General features: G+C 35.0%; 1 pseudogene; it reads left to right on the top strand.

Annotated features, from left to right (window-relative positions):
• Nucleotides 1–12,731: 12,731 nt before the first annotated feature.
• Nucleotides 12,732–15,657, top strand: LOC110579759 (annotated as a pseudogene).
• The last annotated feature ends 11,881 nt before the right edge of the window (nt 15,658–27,538 follow it).

The raw sequence follows: 27,538 nt of genomic DNA, 5'->3' as shown, positions 1-27,538 counted from the left end.
TCTGAAACTTATCCAGGATGAAGATATTTGAATAATGACCTCAGACTCATGAACCCATAATTTTTCTCTTGAATCTCTGTATTGATAAAAGTAACCCCCAACACATTGAACGAGAAGGCTCTCTCCTTACACACCCCTCCCTTATTTAGAAATCCTGTAGGGGCTTAGAAATTGATGCTTGTCCTCCTCAAGATTCTCTTCTACTTCTGTTCATTGCCTCTAAACCAATAACTAAGATCAAGTCACAGCACAGCCCGAGGAACAATGTAATTCCATTTCTGGGATGAAATAGTAGATATACCAGAGAATTGTAAGGCTTGCTCAATATGTCCCTGATAGAACTTGAATGAACATATATGGAATTTGATCTTGGAGGTATTGGACAAGGGAATAGATAAAGTAAACCTGAATAGGAGAGAAATTATTGATTCTTTTGTGACTCAGGAATTTATGTCCTGGCATGGACCAGATGTTGGTCTTGATACATTGTTGAGATGTCCAGTTAAAGACTGCATTTGAATGATGGTTTATGGTAAGTAAAATAGAGATGCCAGAATTGTCTTAGCAGTGAATTGTAGAAGGGTCAGAAGACCAAAAGAGGTTTGTTGCTTGACTGTATTACTAGTAGAAGTCTAGAACTGATGATTGGGAAGGCTGATGTCCTTTGTCATTGTAGAAAATTAAAATTCTTCATCTAGTTTTTGGATATGAATCAGCTCTTAGGGTAACAGTCCAATCATTATGAGAAAATAAGCCCTCTTGAAGAATTGTACAGTACCACCATAAGTATATCTAACAATTATTTCTCAATAGTTTTTAAAGCCACCTGTAGCCAGTTACAGGCAAACTGTACTTTGAAGAAAGGGACATATTCAGATATTTCTAGGATATACATTTTATCAAAGGACCGATAAGGCTACTGTAGTTTTCTTGTTAGAGTGGGGTAGAAAAGAACCTAGATGTTGAATAGAGCTCTGTCCAAATTCATCATGCAACCAGACCATAGTATTCACTGGTTCACTATATAAACATTTCAGCAACCCTCAGTCCATAATTGGTAGGAATAGTAAAAAGAATTGATATAATTCAAAAATGAGAACTATTATGCTAAAAAGGACTGAGAGGAACTCTTGAAACTGCCCACTTCTCCAGCCAAGAAAATAAATCAGAATAGATCATCTTGGGAGGAATGCACCACTTTAAGACTTTTAAGACTTATCTCCTAAGACTTAAAAAGAAGTAGGAGTGGTTGTCTCTATCTTAACCCCATTCATCTACTCTCTGGCCCCTGAAAAAAACTGTGGAGCATGATGGATGATAATGGACTACCATAAATATAAATAAGAGTAGTTCTCATTGTAACAACTGTTAATGCCAGATGATGCATATTTACAACATCAGATCAGCACTGCCTCTGGCATTTGCTGTGGTGCTATTGATATGATGAATGCATTCTTTACAATCTCTATTATAGAAAGCTTCAGAAGTCATGCTCTTCGGGGGAAAAGGTCAGTAGAAAAAAATTGACCCTCATTCCCAAGGTTATATTACTTTTATTCTCTTTCACATCACAGCCTGCAGGGATTTGATATTCTTGACATTCCAGAGAACATCGTGTTGGCCCACTATATTGATGACACCATGCTAATTAGACAATTTAGAAAGGAAATAGCAAGTGTTATGGATATAGTATAAAATATATATGTGCCACAGGATGGGAGATGAACATACACAGATTTAGAAGCCTGTCATATTGGTACAATTTAAAGTTTTTAGGAGTCCAGTCATCTGAGGTTTCCTGAAACTTCCCTTTTAATGTAAAAACAGTATATTTCACTTTATATCCTGTACAATTAAGAAAGAGGCACTGCATTTGGTGAGCCATTTTAGATTCTGAAGGCAAAATATATACACTAAGAAAATACTGTTCTGATTTTTTTTGTTGCGTGCCTCAAAATGCTGTCAGTTTTGAGTGAGGTCTAGATTATGTTAGGACACTTCAGCATGTCACTCAGCAGTTGAGAAGCAGCTCCTGGCATACGAATAGGCCCTAGTAGAGATGGAATGCCCTGCCACTCATCAAGTGTATACATGGCTGAAGCTTCTCATCAGGAGCTGGTATCATTAGATACATATAGTAATAAAGCTGGTCCATACAGAAATATTACATTCAGGATTGGGCCTGAGCAATATATAAAGGGCACAAGTAAGTTACATGAACATGGCCCAGACTACCTAGTCATATATCTCTTATATAGAAACTTTTCCATCAACTCACACTGGGGTTGGCATCATCAGGGTTTACTTATGATCAATTATCCCAGGAAAAATAAATTTGTCCTGGTTCACACATGGTTTAGCTCACTATATTGGTGGTGATTGAAAGCAAACAGCTGCTATAATGCAGTTCAAACAAGCAAGGCCCAGAAAAAAAAATTCTGAAGGAAAACCACTCCACTTACCAGAGCTATGAACAGTGCATTTGGTCCTCCTCCCATAATGAAGAAGAAATGGCCTGAAGAATGAATGCTCATGAACACCTGGGAAGTTTTGAATAATTTGGTTGGTTATCATTTATGTATTTCTTAGTTCTGCCTTATCATATTATAAATCTGCTGGGTAGAAAATATCAGCTCTTTGTTTTTCATCTTTCCACACATTTTTACATTAAGGCATAAGAGATGTAGTAGATTCCCAGGGCTGCCATAACAAACCACAAACTTAGTGCCAAAAAACCCCAGAAATGTATTCTCTCATAATCTAGGGGATGGAAGTCCAAAATCAAAGTGTTGGCAGGGCCACTCTTTCTCCAACTATTTTGGAGGTAGATCCTTTATTGCCTTTTCCAGCTTTGGGTGACTTCTGATGTTCCTTAGTTTGTGGCAGCATAACTCAAATCTTTGTTTCAGTGTTTACATAGCCTTCTTCTCTATGTGTCTGCTTGTTTCTATCTCTTACAGGGACACTTCCATTGGATTTAGGCCCATCTTACTCCAGAATGATCTCATCTGGATCTTTACCTTAATTATATCTTTAAAGACTCTATTTCTAAATAAAATCACATTCTGTGATTATGGATAGACACAAATTTGGGGGTGGAGGGAGAGAACTATTCAGTCTACAACAAGGTACTAAACTAATATTTAATGATGATAATTTGTTTTTCTGACCCAGTTTAGAGTTTCAAAAGACAGATTTTAAGAAGTTTATTTTTTCAAAGGAATCCCTATATTTTAGATGACATACGGTATAGATATTATTTCACTGTTATTCATACAAGTTATAAGCTGCAGTTGCTCTCATGTAGTTTCTTCAATAAAGCTATTTAACATACTATAAAAGATTTTAAAAATAATTTTAAAATTAATATTTATTTATTTGAGATAAAGCAAGAGTGAGCAAGAGAAAGAGAGAGAGAGAGGGCGCAGGAGCAGGGGAGAGGGGCAGCGGGTGAGGGGGAAGCAGGCTCCCCACTGAGCAGGAATCCTGACGGGGATCTCAATCCCAGAACCCTGAGATCATGACCTGAGCTGAAGGCAGACGCTTAACCAACTGAGCCATCCAGGCACCCCTAAAAATAATTTTAGTGTTGAAAACTCTTGGACTATAATCTATTGCTTCAGTTGTAGCCCATTGTTACATCTTGATAGATTCCCCCCAAAAAGAGATGTTGAAGTTCTAACCCCTTCTACTTCAGTGTGTGACTGTATTTGGAAATAGGGTCTTTATACAGATAATCAAGTTAAAATGAGGTCATTAGAGTGGGCCATAATCCAGTATAACTGATATCTTTATATAAAAGGGGAATTTGAACACAGACATACACAAAAGGAAGATAATGTGAAGACACAATAGGGAGAAAACAGTCATTGCCTTAAGTGAAGCATCTATAAGCTAAGAAATGCCAAGAATTGCTGGCAGACCCTAGAAGCTAGGAGCAGGGAAGGATACTCCTCTAGAGCCATTATAGAGAGCATGGTCCTGCTGATACCTTAATTCAGATTTCTAGTGTCCACAACTATGAGGCAATATTTCTGTTGTTTTAGGCCACCAAGTTTGTGGTACTTTTTAAATGGGGCCTTAAGAAACTACTACTTAGTGCATTATATCATGGGCTATTATGCATGTTCTTATGATATAAATAGTTTATATGTCTTTATAATGTGTTTTAAACTATTTAATGTGTGAGTTTATGGATGGTTTTGAATTGTTTAATGATTGGTTGTTAAAATATAGTGTGACTCATTCCTGAAAAACAGATAATTACAGAGATTTTCAAACTTTTTTCACCCGTACTACCACGGTTAATATTATTCTCACTTTAACTGCAAGTCTACATAAAATAACAGTAATTGGATTGAAGAGTGAATTGATGAAATAAAAAGCAAGTATTCCCATGTAATATTTATGTAGTGAAGCAAATAATGACAGGGTGATTGCTGTTGAGAGTCAACCTATATTTTCTATGTTGTATTTAATATGGTTGAAGTTCAGCACGATAACAAATATTTTTACAAGGTATCATTTTTTCATGTGATTTTTGTTTGTTTGTTTGGTTTTAGTCCTATATATACTATGTATACTATGACACACATACATTAGGTTAATAAAAAAAGGGTTCATTGATTATTAGTTGCAAATTTCTTGTCAACCACTATATTAGGCATCAACTCTCATTGACTGCAACTATTAGAGATAGATAAGTATCAGTTCTTTGTAGAGAGATGAATTTTCCATTTTTTTAAGATTTTTGTACAATTAAACCAAATTCCAATCTTATTAGCTACACTTGGCTTTTTGACCAATAGTGATTTGAAATGTTAAATGATAGTTTTCATATTGTGATCATTAATGTCAATCTGATTTTGGATAATTATTTAAATTTGTCCTAGCCATTTTAAAAAGAAACAAATTGAATTTGTACCATTTTTTTAATCTGTTCTATATTGTGTTTCAGCAAGACTATATTAATTGTAGGAATTGTAATGATATTAAAAGTATTCTTTTGTCAGACATTTTCCCACTCATTTTAGATCCAATCTTTAAAAATGTTATTTTTAATTTTGGTAAAAACATAACACTAAATTTACCATTTTAAACATCTTAAAGTTCAAAGATCAGTAGTGTTTAGTTTATTCACAGTGTAACCGATTTCTAGAACTTTTTCTTCTTACAAAGTTAGAACTCTATACTCAATAAGCACTAATTCTCCCTCACATCTCCCCTAGCCCTTGACATCTTTCTACTTCCTTTGTTTTCCCTATGATTTATATTACTTTAGATACCTCAATTGATGGAATTATATAATGTATGTCCTTTTGTGACTGGCTTGTTTTACTTAGTATAGTGTCCTTGAGGTTCATCCCTATTATAGCATGACAAGATTTCCTCCTTTTTTTGACTGCATAATATTCCATGGTGTGTGTGTGTGTGTGTATGTGTGTGTGTGTGTACCATATTTATTTATGATCCAATTTTTTAAAGTTTATTTCCATTCAATATGATGCTGCTGGTTTTGAGTCTAGGCATCTTACTCAAGGAATCTAGTAGATTAGATAATTAAATTCCTTCCAGCTCCCTATATTCTCCTCAGCCAGCAACTTCACATCATTAGTTAGATATCAGTGCAATATGGAAATCCAGATCCTATATTGCCCTCTTTTTCTCCCTAAAATACTAAGGGAAGTGAAGGTTTCCAAATTTAGAAAATAAAATTTCTAGAACCAGTGCTAATCCCAGGTATGGGCAAGTACATCCCTGAATTTATTATGGATGGTGAGCCATAAAATTATTAGTGAAGCAGCAACTCAGTCAGGAGTTATATGCTTCAAGCACTGAGATTCACTCATATAATATCTCCCTAATAGCAGACTGTATTTGTTAGGGTTCTATAGAGACATGGAGCTAGTAAGGTATAAATGAAACCAATAGGGTTTATATAAAAGGAGGCTTATTATGAAGAATGGGCTCATGTTGGGGCACCTGGGTGGCTCAGTCATTAAGCGTCTGCCTTCGGCTCAGGTCATGATCCCAGAGTCCTGGGATCGAGCCCCGCATCGGGGTCCCTGCTCCATGGGAAGCCTGCTTCTTCCTCTCCCACTCCCCCTGCTTGTGTTCCCTCTCTCACTGTGTCTCTCTCTGTCAAAAAAAAAAAAAAAGATCAAAAAAAAGAATTGGCTCATGTGATTTTAGAGGCAAAGTCTCATGATCTGCTGTCTGCAAGCTGAAGACCCAAGAAAGCTGGTGGTATAATTCAGTCTGTGTCCAAAAGCCTGAGAACCAGGGAAACTGATGGTTTAAATCCCATCTTGAGGGCCAGAGAAAGTGAGATGAGGTATGCCAAGCAAAGATCTCAAGCAAACACACAGGAAGCAAAAAGGGGGAAATTTCTCCTTTTTCTGCCAGTATTCTACTCACATCCTCAACAGATTGGATAATGCCCACTCACACTAGGGAGGGCAATCTACTGAGTCTGCTGATTCAAATGCTCATCTAATCTGGAAACGCCCACAGCCACACCCCAAAATACCGTTTAATCTGGGCACCTTGTGACCAGCCAAGATGACATAGAAGATTAACTATCACAAGTCCACTCCTTGTCAACTTGGCAATCATATGCATCCCCATAAGCCATACTTAATCTTCAAAGAAAGAAAATAATAAGGTCATAAATCTGGTTTACACGATAAAACTATCCTACTTACAACAAAAACCCATTAACCTCTTGCCCAGAAAAGGAGATAAAGTCCTTGAGTGGGTTTATTACCCGTCTTCATATCCCAGAACTAAATACTATGATGTAAAATTAACAATACTTAAATACTATGATATAAAATCAATACCCTTTATGTTACATGATAAGGGAACAGGAGAGGAAAGAAAAAGAAGACAGTATAGCAGGAATGGGGACCATTTGCATTTGGGCTACTTCTTATAATTTCTTGTGCCTTCAGTGTCTGCTCAAGCCTGATCTTGTATAATATCACTTTCACTTGATGATGGAATATAACTGTGTGTTCCAAACTTTATGGCTTGATAGGTCAGATAACACCCAATTTATGACACACAGCTCAAGTTGCATGGTAACTTCGTGTCCTGTGATTAAGCATTCAATTTCTACTAAGGCCCAACAGCTGACAAGTGTGGTTTCTCCAAAGAAAACTATTTATCTGTGGAGATGGTGGGGACTTGCTCAAGATCATATGTTGTAATTCACCTATAGGGGCCTGCCAAATAACATCCTTATCTGCCACTGATCCTTCAAACACCATTGCATCTTCTGAATTAAATGGTCCAAGAGGCAGAGTAGCTTGCACGGCAGTCTGGACTTGGCACAGAGCCTTCTCTTGTTCCGGGCCCATTAATAACTAAATATTTGTGCCCCCCCTACAAAAAAAAAATTCATATGTTGAAACTCTAGCCACAATATGCTGATGGTTAATTTATGTTGTGTATAAGCCACCCAGTTGATGGTATTTTGCTATAGCAACCTGAGCTGACTTAAGACAGGCCCCCACTGAGGATAGCTGCTTTTTGGCCATTTGGTAAATGGGCCAGAGTAACACACCTGAGTAATATATTGCTTCCAAAATCTGAAGAAGCCCATAGGCATTGTGTCTCTTTCTTGGTTGTAGAAGAGGCCAGATGCAACAATTTATCCTTCACCTGAGAAGGTATATCTCAACATGCCAACATCACTGGACCCCTGGAAAAAATTAACCACCATATTTCCCTCCCCAAAAACATCAATCCTCATCTGTAAAATAGTGTACCTGTTCCACTGTATTTATTTGATTCAGGCACATTGAGGCATCTCTTCAAATGCTTAAAATTCTTCTTCTAATTCCTAGCTTCCTTTTAAGTTAATAAATTGTTTATTCTTTACTCCTCAGATCATGATTCATCATGCCTTCTCATAAATATATTGATATCAAAAAGAATATAAATTACTTGGCTCATTTATATATGTCACATTTACATAAGGTGCAACACCTCCTATTCTAACCTGGAAGTCACCTATTAATGAGAACTTCAAAATTCTTATATGGATTGCAACACTAGTGAGCATCATCAGCAGACTTGGGTGACAAAACAAATTTAAGAATTAAAGTTTCATCCAAAAACCAGAAAAGTTCAAAATTGCAACATTTTGCTGTTTTTTGGTTTGTTTTGTTTTTGAGATATTTCTCTAGTACATCTTCTGGATGAGAAAGAAGATAATTTTCTGGTTATGGAGTAGAAACTCTGGAGTTGAACTTCCTGCCTGAGTTCAACATCTGCCTTCTCATTTACTGATTTTATAACCTTGGGAAGTTATAAATATTATTATTCCTCAATTTTCCTATCAGTAAAAAGGCCATAATTATGTATATAAAAGTGCATTGATTAGATAAGACACTGTTAGGGACTTAGAACAGTGCCCGTTACAAACTAAACCTCAGTAAATATGAGTTATCTGTTATTATTATGATTATTAATGCAAAGGGAAGGAGTATATTTTTTCATAAGCATTTAAAAAGTATCAGTTGTCTGTGAATGCACAAGCACAAGCTGAAGCTTTGAAACATGGTATTCACTTATGGAGTGGTTTTGAGAATCAGACTAGACAATATAAGAAAGGGCATTGTAAACTGCTATAAAATATGTGGTTTTATTATATTATTAGCATCACACAAGAATATAAGTAGAATGGCTCATAAATTTCTTAGGCAGTGCGTGTTTTACTTTTTACCTTGAATGCCTTTGGCATTCAGTTGAGACTGATTTCTCCTCATGAAAGTCTCCAGGAGCAAAGGAGAAATGAAGTGTAATTTGTTCTTGATCCTTGAGCTCTCAGAAGCTCTCCAAGGAATGTGGAAATAAAACTTTAAAATTTTTCTTAAATTTTACTGCACCTTGGTTTTAATTCTATAAAATGCTTATGGGTATATCTTAATTTCTAGCTTTTGTATAGACAAGAAATGATAAATCAAGTTTTTGATATGTTCATGCCAAATATGCATGAGGCATATGTTTTGGTCAACAAGGATATATGGCTTAACTTTTAGCCATGTTTTCTGAGTCTTAACCAGGGGTTAGAACGTCTTGTTCTGGACACATTGACATTTTGATAAATTATTATATTGGATGTTAAATTAATAACATTGAAACCATCATTAAAAAGGGTCACTGAAATTAAAAGACTTGCTATGGTGAGCGCTGTGAATTGTGTAAGACTGTTGAATCACAGACCTGTACCTCTGAAACAAATAATACATTATATGTTGAAAAAAAAAAAAGAAGAAGATAGCAGGAAGGGAAAAATGAAGGGGGGGAAATTGGAGGGGGAGACGAACCATAAGAAACTATGGACTCTGAGAAACAAACTGAGGGTTCTAGAGGGGAGAGGGTGGGGATGGGTTAGCCTGGTGATGGGTATTAAAGAGGGCATGTACTGCATGGAGCACTGGGTGTTATATGTAAATAATGAATCATGGAACACTACATCAAAAACTAATGATGTAACGTATTAACATAACATAATATAATAAAATAACACAATAAAATAAAAAAGTAAATGGACAATAACATAATAAAATAAAAAAATAAATGGACAATAGGTACATAAAAAAAGAAATTAAAAGACTTTAAAAAATTTAATTATAAAGCAAGCTCTTCCTGTTAAAAAGCTGACCAATATTGAGCAAATAGTAAAATTTCTCAAGGCCCCTGTTTTCTTATGTAAAAAATAAGAATAATGAAATACCTATTAATATCTGAGCCTTACATATAATGATATTCTTTCATTCAAAATCAGGAAAAAACTTTGAAGAGAGAAACATATCTTTCATTGTTCTTATTTTTAAAACTAAATCGGTTTTTTTCTGTTACCTTTTGTGAGATTTATTTATGACTTTTTAAACAGGCAGGTATTATTTTATCTTTTTCCTTAGCATTCTAAAAGTATCTCTGTCTGCTCCCCATGCCCACGCTCGCATCCAGTTATTTGCAAGAATCATCATCAATGAGCCATTATGTCAAGATTAACCAGTACTGTTCTTAAAAGAGGGAGAAGAGCAAAAAGCACACATAGTATTGAAATGCTTTTATGTTAAGTCTCTGCTTTTGAAGCTGAGCTACATACTCTTGCCTACTCAATTCTTTTTGTTTCAAATGAAACTTCCGGTTCCCTTACCAGATGAAATCTCTTCTACCATTGCTAAATGTCTTGTATATATTTGGGGGAGGGAGGAGGACACATCTTATGATCATTTCTTATTTGGTTCTTTAGTTATTTTATTTTGCAATAGGTCAATGACTGTTGGCTTTTGATTCTCACTTGCTGGGCATGTCTTGAAAATAGTTGCAGGTTCTGGCAGCTGGTGAACACAGGCTTCAATCCCAGTCCTGCTACTTACAAGCTGTGTGCCACTTGGCAAGTCTCTTAAAAAATCTCTGGCCCTTAATTTAGTCTTTATTAAGTGATTATAGCAATTCCAAAATACCATACCCAGGATTGCTGTAAGGATTGTACTAGATACTATACATGAAATTGTATATACCCTAGTAGGTAGTCCACAAATATTAAGACAGAAAAGGAGAAAGATACATTTTTCCTAGTCCCAGATTTTTGGCAGATTTTCGGCAGATTTTCTTAAGCACTATAATCCATCAAGTTGCAAACCACTAAACTTTTGTTAAATGTTTATTTATCTATATCAAATTAAAAAGACCTAAATGCACTAGGCCACATACTCTGTGATGAATCAATTATAAAGTTGGAAATTAATTTCTAATTAAAATAAGCTAATTTCTAATTAAAAATTTTAAATGTCCAGTTAAAATTCTCCCAGAGCAGACTTTTTCCCTCTGATATAGCTCCACTCCTCATTTACTGATTTTATCACCCCGGGAATAAAGTCCTACTCCACTACTCACTACTCCACTACTGTTTGTCATTAATGTAAAAGGACTCACATTTTTACAAAGGCCAGTTTTACCTGCCCCCTCCCCACCCCATACACTGGCTTCTCAGCAATGGATTAGTGTCAACTAGTCCATTTGGTGCAGTCACTAAGAGCAGCAAGAGTAACACAGTTGAACTGTGCCAGCGGCTCTCAATGATTTAATGATATACTTGGCTTGACCACTGGATTGTTGTTTGGTTTGCCACCCATACCACTCAGCATGATTGACGATGTCCATATGGATTTATGTCTCTTTTAACCTTTCTAGACCTAAGAAATTCTCAGGATATTACTTTTTTTTTAGTACATGAAAAATTAAATTGATATAATTGAATGTTATCCAAACTATTACTTAAAGCTTTCTGAATTTTCAGATATTTAGTCCATATTAATCAAATAAGGACCAAGCGATAGGATTACAGATTGTCTTATGCTGAAAAGATAATGTAATTTTATTTTTTTATTTTTTTTAAGATTTTATTTATTTATTTGCTAGAGAGAGAACGCGTGGGCAAGAGAGAGTGAGCGAGAGTACATGCAGGGGGGAGCTGAAGGCAGAGGGAGAAGCAGGCTCCCTGCTGAGCAAGGACCCGCGATGCCGGACTCAATCCCAGGACCCTGGGGTCATGACCTGAGCGGAAGGCAGCTGCTTAACCGACTGAGCCACCCAGGAGTCCCAAGATAATGTAATTTTATTTTTATTTATTTTTTGTTCTTTTTTTTTAAAGATTTTATTTATTTTTTGACAGAGAGAGACACAGTGAGAGAGGGAACACAAGCAGGGGGAGTGGGAGAGGGAGAAGCAGGCTTCCCGTGGAGCAAGGAGCCCCATGCAAGACTCCATCCCAGGACGCTGGGATCATGACCTGAGCCGAAGGCAGCCGCTTAACGACTGAGCCACCCAGGCGCCCCAAGATAATGTAATTTTAAAATACTAGGGTTACATATGGAATTGTCTGTTGGATTAATCATTTATCACCACACAATAGTTCAGATTTGTATATATGTCTCAGATATGCATATCCTATGAGATATTACCGCTTATTAAATTTGAAAGCTGCATAAAAACCTAAGGGGAAAATAACTGTAAAGAAAAAAACAAATTTGTAGAGACTTGGAACCTTCAGGATATGACAAATCTATCTATAGAGAATTTGTAAACAATATGTAAGGACATTTCCCAAAAATAGATTATAGAAATATATTGAATACAAAGTAAGGATTATATTGAGTTTCCAGGAATAAAATTTTGGGTTTCCTAAAATCTAAAAAATGAACAAAAAATTATAAAATAAAGATTCTAGGGTTTTAAAGTATATTTTCAGAGATCTCAGTAATTTTAAATTAATACAAGGATAGAATCACCAATAACATCCTCACCACTATAAAATTAAAGAATTAAAATTAAATTAAAATTAAAGATTAAAATTAATTACTAAAATTAAAGATTAAAATTAATTACTTCCAAGTTTAAAAATCTATATTATCTAATAAGTTCTACTTCAGTTTTGAATATGACTATGTTAGACACTATTAAATGGTTATCAAAAATCATGTTTCAATTTTCTCAACTCACCTCCATTATGAGGCTGGAAAAGCTAAGTATGCATGTTGTCAATCACCATTTTCAGGTAGCAGTTGCTATATAACACAGTAAGGAGTTATGTGACATAAGTGGAAGTTTGCTGAGGAGATTCTGGGGAAAGGGTCTTCTTGATAAAGGAAGTTTCTTTTTGTCTTAAATGATGGTTCCAAAGCTTGAAGTCTCAGGACCATTTTGTGACCATGAGAGACAGGTAAGGAAATCATCTCAAATTTTGAGCTACTGAATTAACATTGGTAGCTACCTACCTTTACTTCTTCTGTTATATTAAGAGAGTAATAAACCTCTAGTTTTTTTTTTTAAAACCAGTGTGAGTCTGGCTTTCGGTTGTCTACTGCTGAAAAAAAAATTATGATTGCTGAATCCATTTATAACTGTGATAAATAAGTATCACTAATTGTGAATACATTACATTTATAATGAACATAAATTGAAAACCCATCCTACTTGAATTGTCAACTTGAAATAATAAAATGTTATGAAAGTTCTCCAAGGAACCCAAGGGATCCCCAGATACCACAAAACAGGTGTTGTGGGTATGTGGAAAGAACAAGAAGAATAGTAGGTTATTCTGATTTCAGCTTGAATACTTCTATTTTTATTTATCAGGTTTTCATGTTAGTGTTCTTTTGAAAAAAAGAGTTCTATAGCTAAAATATTTCTGAAAGCCACTAGTGAAAAGAAAATGTTAGACTCTGTTGAAAATCCTGAGTTCCCACCCCACTCTGACTTTATAACTTCTTAGTAATATCACTTTTGATAAGATAATTGTTAAATCTTTAAATATTCAGACATATCTCACATATTTTTACACGAAAACTTTCTTCTAAAACTTTGCTGAATCTCACAGAAATATTTGTGGCAATGACTGACAAAATTTTAAGCACTACTTCATTATATTATTTTTGAAGATGTTTCTGTATGTGTACAGGATTTAAAATGTGACTGGTGAGTTGCCTAATATTTCTCTTTTTTTTTTTAAGATTTTATTTATTTATTTGACAGAGAGAGACACAGTGAGAGAAGGAACACAAGCGTGGGAAGTGGGAGAGGGAGAAGCAGGTTTCCCGCCAAGCAGGGAGCCTGATGAGGAGCTCGATCCCAGGACCCTGGGATCATGACCTGAGCCCAAGGCAGACGCTTAATGACTGAGCCACCCAGGTGCCCCTAATATTTCTAATATGTGATTACTTATTGAAATAGGATTGCAGACAAACAGAAATGTCAACAAATGGATATTTTTGCACAAAAACATCTACCTCACATATAAACTGAAAACTGCATAAATGGATGATTCTCTATCTCAACGGGAGGATAATATAGTGAGACAATTTGACAAAGTAATATTTTCTGTATATCTTTGTTTTAATAAAAATTTAATGTTTGGGCGCCTGGGTGGCTCAGTCGCTGGGCGTCTGCCTTCAGCTTGGGTCATGATCCTGGGGTCCTGGGATCGAGTCCCATATCCGGCTCCCTCCTTGAGGGGAGGCCTGCTTCTCCCTGTCCCACTCCCGCTGCTTGTGTTCCTGCTCTCGCTATCTCTGTCTCTGTCAAATAAATAAATAAAATCTTAAAAAAAATAAAATAAAATAAAAAATTTAATGTTTAAGGATACTAGTATCCTTAAACTCTTAAATATCAAAATTAGAAAGGTCAGAAATAGTGAGTATATATGAAAATAACGAAAAATTTTCTATTTGAACACTAAAAATATCCAATTGCCCCTCATACACTTTACATGAACCTTATAGGAGTGTGAAATTCAAAACAATTTGTTTCATGTAATCAGTTTTAAAATCCTTCTTTAAATTACTTCATGTAAATTTTAAGCTAAAATTAAGTTGAAAAGTGTAGGAATATATAAAATTACCATAGAAACTCAAAATTTTTAAAAGGAAATCTTTAGCAAGTAAAATTTTTATTTCCCTAGAAAAACAGAAAATATTTCCCCAAGAAAAAAATAATACTTATGCTATTACCACTAATTCTCATAGTAAGAAAGAGATGAAAGTGGGTGAGTGCCTGATCCTTCCAAAATAATTTACCTTGGAATTATGACTGGAGGAATAGTTTTAGCTTCAAGATAATTTATAATTTAGAGCTCACTAAAAATGGGAAAGTACCAAACTTGACATTTAAATGGCAAAGAATTACATTAGATGCAACCTACCCAAAAACTCTCCATGAATTGTTAGTTTCTTTGTATCTGTGCCAATTCCTCATAATGGTTCCTCCCACTCCCCCTCCTTTTCCTCCTCTTCTTCCTCCTCCTCCTTCCTTTTTCTTAGCAGTGTATGACATCTAAAGTCTTTAAGCAATCAAGTTTCCCATAGCTACAGTTTATCTGTCACTCCTTATGGGCCCTTCCAGTCAGCAATCACACTAGTCTGCCTTGGCATTGCTATATTGAGTAATTGTGTAACAGGCAGGATCTTGAAGAAGATCCTGAAATTTCCTTAGCGGACTATTGGAAGTGTACTTTGTGCAATGAAAGGAATCCTCCTCTTCTACCTCATGGTAACAGATGTTGGGCCCTTCATGGGAATTGGCTTCCTGAAGATAAAAGGAAGATAAAGGGAAAGATAAAAGGAAAATGCCTGAGAAAGACACACTAGAAAGCTAAACACAAGTAAAAGAGGGCTTTGATGTCCCTGATTGTAAAAAAAAAATACAGTGAATGATTCCAGAGAATCATGTCCTGAGGAAAATGATGATGAAATCACACAAGCCTCCCAATGCCAAAAAAGTGAGGACTACTCTCAGTCATCAACTTCTAACAGCATCATTTATAGCAGCCAAGAAGACATCAAAGAGTTTGAGAGGGAAGAAACACAAGACAAAGAAAAAATCGTGAAATCTAGTTTTCCCCTTAGTGCTGTTGAACCTTGTGTGATTTGCCAAGGTCAACCTAAATATGGTTGTATTGCTCATGGCAAAACATGACATGTTATGGCCTGCTTTACGTGTGAAAAGAAGCTAAAGAAAAGGAATAAGCCCTGCCCAGTATGTAGACAACCAATTCAAATGATTGTGCTCTTATTTCCATTAGTGGACATGCCTATAAAAGTAGAATTCTATATTTCTGACTATATAACCCTAAAAATTTAGACAACATGAAATTATTTTTTCTACACTTATCAAAGCAAGAAAGTACCCCAGTACATGTAGATTTCTGCTCTGTAGTGTTAATTTACCTGCTTTGGGAGGGGGAATAGTAAATATTTCCCTTTAGAAAAATTTCACTTTTGTTTATATTTTATATTTGGATTTTAATGTAATTTAAATTAAATTGTAATTTAAATTGGATAAGCTTATATTTAAGCTTATCCTTAACCCATACTCCTCATATTTAAATGATTTTGACTTCCTTTAAATTCAGAGAAGTATCTGATTTTGAAAAAATTAAGTAGGACATTTAAAAGTAAGTTATGTACATTCAGGGTATGGTATGCAGTGATTATGCTACTTACAAAACATTCAAATCTGCAAATAGTTTCATTCACCATACCTATGCATTAAATTGTCTAAATTTTTAGTTTTAATATACATATATTATTTATTGATTTACAAATAAAAATATTAAATGTTTGATTTAAAAAAATCTGTAATTACATTTGGAATAATTACTTCTAAAAGTGACCCGATTCATGATCCTGGGGTCCTGGGATCAAGTCCTGTATCAGGCTCCTTGCTCACCAGGTAGTTTGTTTCTCCCTTTCCCTCTGCTGCTGCTTCTCTCTCTCTGTCAAATAAATAAACAAAATCTTTAAAATATATATAAATAAATAAATAAATAAAAGTGACCTGATAATTGAATGAACAGTCTCCACAACAGAAAAGAAAAGGGCAGCATCAAGAGGGGAGAAAGGAAGAGACATGGACTTGTCAAGAAAAAAAAACACAAAAACAAAACACCACACTCCTGGTGAGTCCCAATCAGGAGAGATATAAAAGGTATGGAACCTTTTATTGAGGAGTGAGAGTTTCCAACTTCAGAGATGCCAACTCTTAGATCCTTTACAGGAGAGACCAGTCCCCAAATCATCAGGCTTTAAAAATCAACAGAGGGGCACTTGGGTGGCTCAGTCAGTTGAGCATCCAACTTTAGATTTCAGCTCAGGTCATGATCTCAAGGTCATGGGATCAAGCCCCATGTCAGGCTCCGCACTCAGCAGGGAGTCTGCTTGAGATTCTCTTTCTCCATCCCTCTCTGCCTCTCCTCCTTGGTTTTCTCTCTCTCTCTCTCTTAAATAAATAAATAAATAAATAAATAAATAAATAAATAAGTAAGTAAGTAAGTAAGTAAGTAAAAATTAACATGGTTTATGTTCAGGAAAGCAAAAAACTGTAGAGCATGGAAAACTTACTCTTAAAGGGCTGCTGTGCAGATTACTCAATTTAGAAGCCAGCACAATAAATAAAAGATCAATTTGAAAAGGGCATAGACCATATGTAGAAAAGACCCATTTACTAACTTTAAAGCATCTACCAGGGAGGTGGAAGCAACAGGGACCCTCCCCAGGGACTTCTCAGTCTGGTGGGAGCCATTTTTGAGGTCTCAATCTACCTTATGCTAATGGGCACTATTTTGGAATTCTCCCTCCAATTTGCTAGTACCAGTGGGTATGCCCTACTGAGAACTCAAACCTTCAATATGCCATAATGGTCATGGATCCAACCCACAGATGAACTGGGGGCAATCATCATATGAGATGATCTCACAGCTAACATTATACTCAGTGGGGAAAATCTGAACTTTTTTTCTCTAAGAACAGTAACAAGACAAAGATGCCCACTCTCCCCACTTTTATTCAGCATAGTATTGAAAGTCCTAGCTACAACAATTAAGCAAGGGTAAAAAATCCAATGGTATCCAAATCAGAAAGGAAGAAGTAAAACTGTTACTATTTGCAAATGATATATTATATTTAAAAAATTCTAAAGCATCCACCAAAAAACTGCTACAACTAAGAAATTGAGAAATTCTACAACAGAGAAATTAAGAAAACAATCCATTTACAATTGCATCAAAAAGAATAAAATACTTAGGAATAAATTTAAGCAAGGAAGTGAAAGACTTGTATAATAAAAACTGTAAGACACTGATGAAAGAAATTGAATAAGACACAAATAAATGGAAAGATATTTCATGCTCATGGATTGGAAGAATCAATATTGTTAAAATGTCCATATACCCAAAGCACTCTACAGAATAAATGTCATACTTAACAAAATTCCCAATGGCATACTTCATAGAACTAGAACAAATAATTCTAAAATTTGTATGGAACCACAAAGACTCCAAATATACCAAAGTAATCTTGAAAAAGAAGAACAAAGCTGGAGGCTTCACACTCCCTGAATTCACACTATACTACAAAGCTATATTAACCAAAACAGTATGGTATTTGTACCAAAACAGACACACAGCTCAATGGAACAGAATTTAGAGTCCAGAGTTAAACCCCTACGTATATGGATATATAGATATCACAAAGGAGCCAAGAACATACAAAGGAGAAATGATGGTTTCTTCAATAAATGGTGCTAAGAAAACTGGACAACCACTTGCAAAAGAATGAAACTAGACCACTATCTTACACCATACACACACCAAAAAAAAAAAAAAAAAATCAAAATTGACTAAAAACTTAAATGTAAAACCCCAAACCATAAAATCCCTAGAAGAGGGGCACCTGGGTGGCTCAGTCGGTTAAGCGGCTTCTTTCGGCTCAGGTCATGGTCCCAGGGTCCTGGGATCGAGCCCCACATTGGGCTCCCTGCTCAGTGGAGAGTCTGCTTCTCCCTCTCTCTCTGCCTGCCTCTCTGCCTACTTGTGCTCTCTCTCTATCTCTCTGTCAAATAAATAAATAAAAAAAATCTAAAAAAACAAAATCCCTAGAAGAAAACATAGGTAGTAAGCTCCTTGACATTGGTCTTAGCAATATCTCTGTGTATTGACTCCAATGGCAAGGGAAACAAAAGTAAAAATAAACAAATGGGACTACACCAAACTGAAAGAATCCTGCACAGCAAAGGAAGCAATCATCAAAACAAAAAAGCAACTCACTAAGTGGGAGAAAGTATTTGCAAACAATATATTCAAGAAGGTGTTAATATTCAAAATACATCAAGAATTCATACAACCAAAATTAAACAACCCAATTAAAAAATGAGCAAATGATCTGAATAGACAAATCCTCCAAACAAACATACACATGGCCAGCAGGCAAACAAAAAGATGCTCAATAACACTAATGGTGAAATGCAAATTAAACTCACAGTGAGATATCCCCTCATACCTGTTAGAATGGATATTGTCAAAAGATAAGAAATAACAATTGTTGGAGAAGATATAGAGAAAAGGTGATCCCTGTACACTGTTGGTAAGATTGTAAGTTGGTGCTGTCAATGTGGAAAACAGTATAGAAACTTCTCAAAAGATTAAGAATAGAACTACCACATGAGCCAGCTATTCCTTTTGTGGATATTTATCTGAAGAATGTGAAAATACTGGGACTTCCTTGGGAGATGACAGAGCAGGAGGATGCTGAGCTCACCTTGTCCCAAGGATACAACCAGATAACACTCATATCAATATAAATAACCTAGAAAATTACCCAAAGCCTGGCAGAACAGACTCTCCACAGTTAAATATAGAGAAGTGGCCAAATCAAAGAAGGTAGGAATGGCAGAGACATGGTGGGGAACCAAATGGATCCATGGGACTATTCCAGGGAAGGAGGGACATGGCAGGTGTGGAGAGGAGCATCCAAACTGGTAAGGAACAATTAAAATGTTCACTATTTGCAGATGACATGATACTATATGGAGAAAATTCTACAGTCCCCACCAAAAAAATACTAGAACTGATAAAAGAATTCAGTAAGTTTGAATGATACAGAATCAATATACAGAAATTTGTTGCATTTATATACACTAATAATGAAGTAGCAGAAAGAGAAGTTAAGAAAACAATCCCATTTACAGTTACACCAAAAATAATAAAATACCTAGGAATAAACTTAACTATGGAGGTGAGAGATCTGTATCCTGAAAACTATAAAACATTGATAAAAGCAAATTAAGATAACACAAACAAATGGAAAGATATTCCATGCTCATGGATTGGAAGAACAAATGTTAAAATGTCCATACTACCCAAAGCAATCTACAGATTTAATGCAATTCTTATCAAAGTACCAATAGCATTTTTCACAGAACTAGAACAAATAGTCTTAAAATTTGTATGGAACTACAAAAGACCCCTAGTAGCCAAAGCAATCTTGAAAAAGGAGAACAAAACTGGAGGTATCACAATCCCAGATATCAAGATATACTGCAATGCTGTAGTAATCAAAACAGTATGGTATTGGCACAAAAATAAACACATAGACCAATGGAGATAATAGAGAGCCCAGAAATAAATCCACAATTATATGGTCAACTAATCTTCAACAAAGAAAACAAGAGCATGCAATTAAGACTATATCAAAATAAAACATTTCTGCACAGCAAAAGGAACAATCAACAAAACTAAAAGACAACCTACTGAATGGGAGAAAATATTTGCAAATGACCTATCCAATAAAGCATTAGTATCCAAAATACATAAGGAACCTACACAACTCGATGCCAAATCATCATTGTCATCATCCTCATAATCCAATTAAAAATGAGCAGAAGACATTAACAGACATTTATTCAAAGACATATAGATGTCCAACAGACACATGAAAAGATGCTCAACATTACTCATCATCAGGTAAATGCAAATCAAACCACAGTGAGATATCATCTCACTGTCAGAATGGCTAAAATCAACAACACAAGAAACAAAAAGTATTGGTGAGGATGTGGAGGAAAAGGACCTCTCATGAACTGTTGGTAGAAATGCAAATGGTGCAGCCACTGTGGAAAACAGTATTGAGGTTTCTCAAAAAACTGAAAATAGAATTGTCATGATCTAGTAATTGCACTACTGGATATTTATCCAAAGAATTTGAAAATACTAATTTGAAAACATATATGTACTCCTATGTTTATTGTAGCATTATTTACAATAGCTCAACTATAGAAGCAGCCCAAGTACCTGTCAACCCACCAATAAATGAATGGATAAAGAATATGTAACATATATATATCTTTATAGATATATATCTATATATGTGATATATATATCTTTATAGATATATATCTCTATATAAACAAATATATAGATATGGATATATAGATAGATAGATATAGATATAGCTGGCTGAGTAATATTCCATTATATTATATATCTTGCCATTTACATCAACATGGATGGATCTAGAGAGTATAATGCTAAGTGAAATAAGTGGGAGAAAGACAAACACCAATGATTTCACTCATATATGGAATTTAAGAAACAAACAAATGAACAAAAAAAAAGAGAGAGAGAGAAACTAAAAAACATACTCAACTATAAAGAACAAACTAATGGTATCAGAGTGGAGGTGGGTGGATGGATGGGTGAAATAGGTGAAGGAGGTTAAGAGTACACTTATCATAATGAGCACTGAGTAATGTATAGAATTGTTGAATCACTCTATTGTGTATACTTGAAACTAATATAACACTGCATGTTAACTATACTGGAATTAAAATTTTAAAAATGTAAAGAAGATGAAAACACTAATTTGAAAAGATATATGCACCCCTATGTTCATTACAGCATTATTTACAATAGCCAAGATATGGAAGCAACCTAAGTATTTTTCAATGGATGAATGGAAAAAGAAGATGTGGTATATTTATACAATGGGGTCCTATCAGCTGTAAAGAATGAAATGTTGTTTGCAACAACATGAATGAACCTTGTGTGTGCCAAATAAAATAAGTTAAACACTGAAAGACAAATACCAGAAATTATCCCTTATATGTGGAATCTTAAAAAAAAAAATGAACAAATGAAATTAAATAAAATAAAACTCATGGATACAGAGAACAGGCCAGTGGTTACCTGATCGGAATGAGTGAAATGGGTGAAGGGTACCAACTGTATGGTAATGAATGGTAACTAGGCTTGTGGTAGTTGTCACTTTGGAGTGTATACAGATGGTGAATTATAAAGTTGTATACCTGAAACTTATATAACAAAAGAAAAAAAGGAAGAAGAAGAAGACATATCTAAAATTATCATCTTGATCTTTCACCTGAGACACTGGAAAAAGGAGTGCAAATTAAAAATAATGCAAATAGAAAAGAAGGGATGTTAAGGATCAGAGAGGTGTTCAATATAAGTAGATAATTGAAAAACAATAGAAAAATCAACTAAGCCAAATTTTGGTGTTTTAAAAAGATGAACTAATTTAACAAAATCGAGCTTGATTTGCCAATAATAGTAATAATAATAGGAGAAAACTAGATTATTAAAATCATGAACAGGAACACTATTACAGATATTACAGAAATAGGAAAAGATTATAATATGAAAAACTATATGACAAAAAATTATATAGCTTATATGAATCAGACAAATTCCCTTAAACCCATAAACTACTAAAACTGACTCAATAAGAAACAGAAAATCTGAATAGATCTTGTATAACTAGTAAAGAGACTGAATTAGTAATTTAAATACTCCCCCAAATGAGCTACATGGCCCTGATATCTTCACTGATGAATTCTAACTAACATCTAAGAAGAATTAATACCAATTTTCCACAAACACAAAGTTTTCCAAAAATTAGAAGAGAAAGAAAATTCCCAACTCAATCTATAAGGCCAGTATTTGACAAAATTCAACGTCTTTTTACAATTAAAAAACAAAAACAAAAAACCTCATCAAAGTAAAAATAAAATAAGGTTCCTCAACCTTATATAGGGAAGTATAGAAAGACTACAGCTAAATAGGTAATAGTCAATGACTAAATGTTTTCTCCTTAACATGAGGAACAAAAGAAGGATGCACACTCTTAGCCATTTCTCATAACAAATGTACTAGAATATCTAACTAGGGAAGTTGCTCTATAAAAATAAATAAAAGTATTCAAATGGGAAAGGAATAAGTACAATAACGTCTATTTTCAGATATTCTTAGTGTATAGAAAATCCTAATGAATTTGCTAAAGTATTTTAGAACTAATAAATGAATTCAACCTGTTTGCAGAAGATCAATATAAAAATTAATTGTATTTCTATATACTATTGAGGAACTATTCAAAAATTAATTCAATTCTATTTATAATATCATCAAAAAATTAAAATACTTATAAATAAATAAATGTAAAACCTATATGCTGAAAACTATAGAACATTGTTGAAAGAATTTACTAAATGGAAAACATCACACATTAAAAAATCAGACAATACTTCCAAAATTGATCTACAGATTCAGTGCATTCCCTTTCAAAATTCCAACTCTATTCTTTGTAGACATTGACAAAATGATCCTAAAATCCATATGGCAGTATTAGGGATCCAGAACAACCAAATACTGGAAAAATAAGAACAAACTTGGTAGACACACACATCTCAATTTCAAAATTTACTAACAATGTACTGTTATCAAGAGAGTGTGGTGCTGGTATGAAGATAGAAATTTAGTTAAATGGAATGGGATTGATATTTCAGAAATAAACCTGTACATTTATGGACAATTAATTTTTTGTAAACATGCCAGGATAATGCAATGGGGAAAGACTAGTCTTTTCAACAAATAATGCTGGGGTAAATGGATATATATAAGAATAAGATTGAAATTGGACCCTTATCTCACAACAGACATAAAATTATATCAAAATGGATCAGAATCTAAAGTTAAAAAATTACAACATGGAGAGGAAAATACAGGAGTAAATCTTCATGACATTGGTTTAGGCAAAGCCTTAGATATCAAACCAAAGGACAAGTGACAAAAAAAATCCTACATACATTGGACATTAAAAAAATTAAACACTCTTGTGTATCAAAAACCACCATCAGAAAAACGAAAGGACAACCTACAGAATAGAAGAAAAATATTTGGAAATCATACATCTTATAAGGGACTTATATCTAGAGTATATGAAGAACTCTTACAACTCAATAATAGGAAGATAAACTAACTGAATTCAAAATTTGGCACTGTATCTGAAAACATTTTTCCAAAGAAGATATAAAAGTGGTCAATAAGCACATAGAAACATGCTTCAGATTATTAACCATCATGGAAACAATAATCAAAATCACAATGAAATACTATTTACATCCACAAAGATGGCTGTAATCCAGAAACCATTGAATACCAAGTTTTGTTGAGGATGTATAGAAATGGTAAACCCTACACATTGCTGGTTGGAAAGCAGTCTAGAGGTTTCTCAAAATATTAAACATAGAGTAACTAGGAATTGCATTGCTAGATCTCAAGAGAGATGAAAACATATAGCCATGCAAAAAAATTACATATACATACAGTGGAGTATTATGGAGCAGTAAAAAGGAATAAAGTACTGATACATGTAATGACACAGATAAACCTTAAAAACGTAAGAGAAATAAGCCTGTCACATAAGGCCACATATTGTATGATTTTTCTTTTTTGAAATGTTCAGAACATCAAATCTATAGAGATAGAAATTAGACTAGTGCTTGCTTAGGGCTGGAGGATTGGGGGTAAATTTAGAGTACCTGTTAAAGTAAAGTTTTAGGGTGATAAAAATGTTCCAAAATGATTGTGGTGGTGGTGTTGCTAGTCTGAACATATACTAAAAACAGTTAACTGGGTATTTACATGGCAACTTAATTGAATCTCAATAAAGATGTTATATGCATTTTAAATTTTTCATAATGATGTACCCAAGATGAGTTATATGTATTCTCTCTCTATCTTTTCTTTTGGGATATCTTGTACAGTCTGAGAGTTGACTGATTTCTAGAGCTGTAATGTATATTTTTGATATCTATCTCTGCTGTTTAGCAGTTTTTTTCCTCAAGTTTGCCTTTCTTTAATTCTATTGATTTTTATATTTTTGTATTTATATTTTAATTAGCATCCTCACTGTGTGTTATTGAAATTGTGTCTACTCAATGCTCTGGGATTTTATTTTTCAAATCCCTCATTGCCTTTGTTTCTCAAGTTATCTCTTTCTCTTTATTTTTGGTTTATTTATTTTGTTCAGTTTGGATATCCTGGCCTTTAGTCTTCCATGATACTATTTTCTTCAAATATCAGGCAAGCAATAGGAAGTCTCTTCCTGTGAAGGTCTTACTTTCACTGGGATACTTTTAGGATAATCGTGTGTGTATCTGTCTTTTTTGCTGGAGCTTTTATAAGTGCTAAAAGGAACAAGATTTTATTCTGGAATCCAGTTTTCATTATCTTTTCCAGTTCTCTGCAAAAAGATTACTGCTCAATTTCAATTTCTTCAGAGGACCTTTATTTATTTATTTATTTATTTATTTATTTATTTATTTATTATTTATTTGGTGGAGTCCCTGGTGAAAAATTTCATGATGCTTTGAATATAGCCATGGGATAAGGGCAGTAGATGACATGTTCAGTTAAACCTCAGCCTAAGTTTTATTTAGTATTCACAACCTCAATTGGTCAGTCTACTCTGAGAACACAGATTCTCTCTTTGGTTCTGCAGGATAGATTGTATTCCTCCTCCCATAAATCCTCTACACACATGAATTAACAATATGTTCTGTTTCATCGATTGGCATTTTTGCATCATCTTTATGTCTTCAAAATGTATTCCAGATACATGAGGAGGAGCAAGATGGTGGAGGACTAGGAGACCTAAATTTTGTCTGGTCCCAGGAATTCAGCTGGATAGGGATCAAACCATTTTGAACACCTACGAACTTAACAGGAGATCGAAGAAAAGAATAGCAGCAACTCTCTGAACAGAAAGGTGACCACTTTCTGGAAGGTAGGACATGCCGAGAAGTGAACCTGAGGTGATATTTGGGAAGATAGGCTGCGGGGGGACCGTCAGCTGCTGCCGGCAAGTGATAGAGCCAAGGAACACAAAATCGAAACTTTTAGAATTCTGCTCCACTTAGGGACGTCACTCCAGTGGCTAAGCGGGGTGGTGGAACCCTCGCTGGGACAGTGTGGTCTCAGGACTGTCAGGGTCACAGAAAGACTGGGGGTGCCTGAGTGCGGCAGAGCTCCTGGGTATCAGAGTGGGGAAGCTGGTTGCAAAGACAGAGCCGGGGAGTGGGCTCTCAGTTCGGGGTTGCCATAAACTGCGATCTGTGGCACACAGGCCACTGCTCTTCCAGGAGGGACCCAACAAGTGGCAGATCCAGGGAGACTCCTCTTCCTCCCCTGGGAGGAGCAGCACGGGAGCACACCACAGGGATCTGCTGGGTTTAGAGAGTCCAAATGGAGTCGTGTGCCAGAGATAGAAATGCTTGGTCACTGGCTGGGTGAGCACGGAGTGCGGCCAGAGACTGGGGAGATGGGAGTGATTGCTTTTCTCTGGGGGCTCACTGAGGAGTGGGGCCTCAAGTTGTCGGCTCCTCCGGGGCAGAGATTGGGAGGCCATCATTTTCACTCTTGTCCTCCAAAGCTGTATGAAAAGCTTGCAGGTAACAAAAGCTCCCGAGAGCAAACCTGAGCAGATTACTTAGCCCGGACTGGCAAGGGCAGGGCAATTCCGCCTCCAGCAAAGACATTCGAGAACCACAGCATCAGGCCCCTCCCCTAGAAGATCAGCAAGAACAGCCAGCCAAGACCAAGTTTACTGATCAATGAGAATGGCAGAATGCCAGCACTAAGGGAATACTGCACATAGAATTCATGGCTTTTTTCTGCCTGATTCTTTAATCTTTCAAAGTTAATTTTTTAATATTCTTTTTTTCTCTTTCTTTTTTTTGAATTTTTCTTTTTCCCCTTTTCAATCAACATCTTATCAATCCGTTTTTTTAATTTATTTTTTTATTTTTTTAAGATTTTATTTATTTATTTATTAGAGAGAGAGAATGAGAGAGACAGCATGAGAGTGGGGAGGGTCAGAGGGAGAAGCAGACTCCCCGCCGAGCAGGGAGCCCGATGTGGGACTCGATCCCGAGACTCCAGGATCATGACCTGAGCCGAAGGCAGTCGCCCAACCAACTGAGCCACCCAGGCACCCCATCAATCCGTTTTTTTAAAAATCTTTTTTATTTTCATTTTTAGAGTCATATTCTATCCATCATAGTAGTTAACCTTATTTTTGGTATATATATATGTATATATATGTATATACATATATACATATATATACATATATACATATATATATATATAAGTTGTTCTCTCTTTAAAATTTTGGGATACAGTTTCTTCTTTTTTTATTTTATTTATTTATTTATTTATTTTTTATATATTTTATTTTATATATATATATATTTATATATATATATATATTTTTTATATATTTTATTTTATTTATTTATTTGAGAGAGAGAGAGAGAGAGAGAGAGAAACAGCATGAGAGGGGATAGGGTCAGAGGGAGAAGCAGGCTCCCCGCTGAGCCGGGACCCTGATGTGGGACTTGATCCCAGGACTCCGGGATCATGACCTGAGCTGAAGGCAGTCGCTTAACCAACTGAGCCACCCAGGCGCCCCGAGATACAATTTCTTCTAACAGACCAAAATATACCCTAAATCTCTGGTTTATGGCTTTGTTCTAGTCTCCTGCCTAATCACATTCCCTCCCTTTCTTTTTTTTTAATTCCTCTTCCTTTTTTCAACCAACTTCTTATTTTATCAATACCTTTTATAAAATCTTTTATAATTTTCATCTTTACAGCCATATTCCATCCCTTCATCATATTTACCCTTATTTTTGTACATATATAAGCTTTACTTTCTTTAAAATTTTGGGAGGCACTTTCTTCTAACAGACCAATATACACCCAAAATCTAGTGTGTGGCACTGATCTACTCACCAGCCTGATCATATTTGATCATATTCTTTTTTTTTCAATATTTTTCTTTTTCTTTTTTTTTTTCTTTCTTTCCCTTTTTTTCCCCCCAGTTTCAGGTCT

This window comes from Neomonachus schauinslandi, chromosome 1, assembly GCF_002201575.2.
Source record: "Neomonachus schauinslandi chromosome 1, ASM220157v2, whole genome shotgun sequence".
Classification (NCBI taxonomy): Eukaryota; Metazoa; Chordata; class Mammalia; order Carnivora; family Phocidae; genus Neomonachus; species Neomonachus schauinslandi.
Note: the sequence above shows the minus strand (reverse complement) of the source record. Positions and strands in the feature narration are given on the sequence as shown.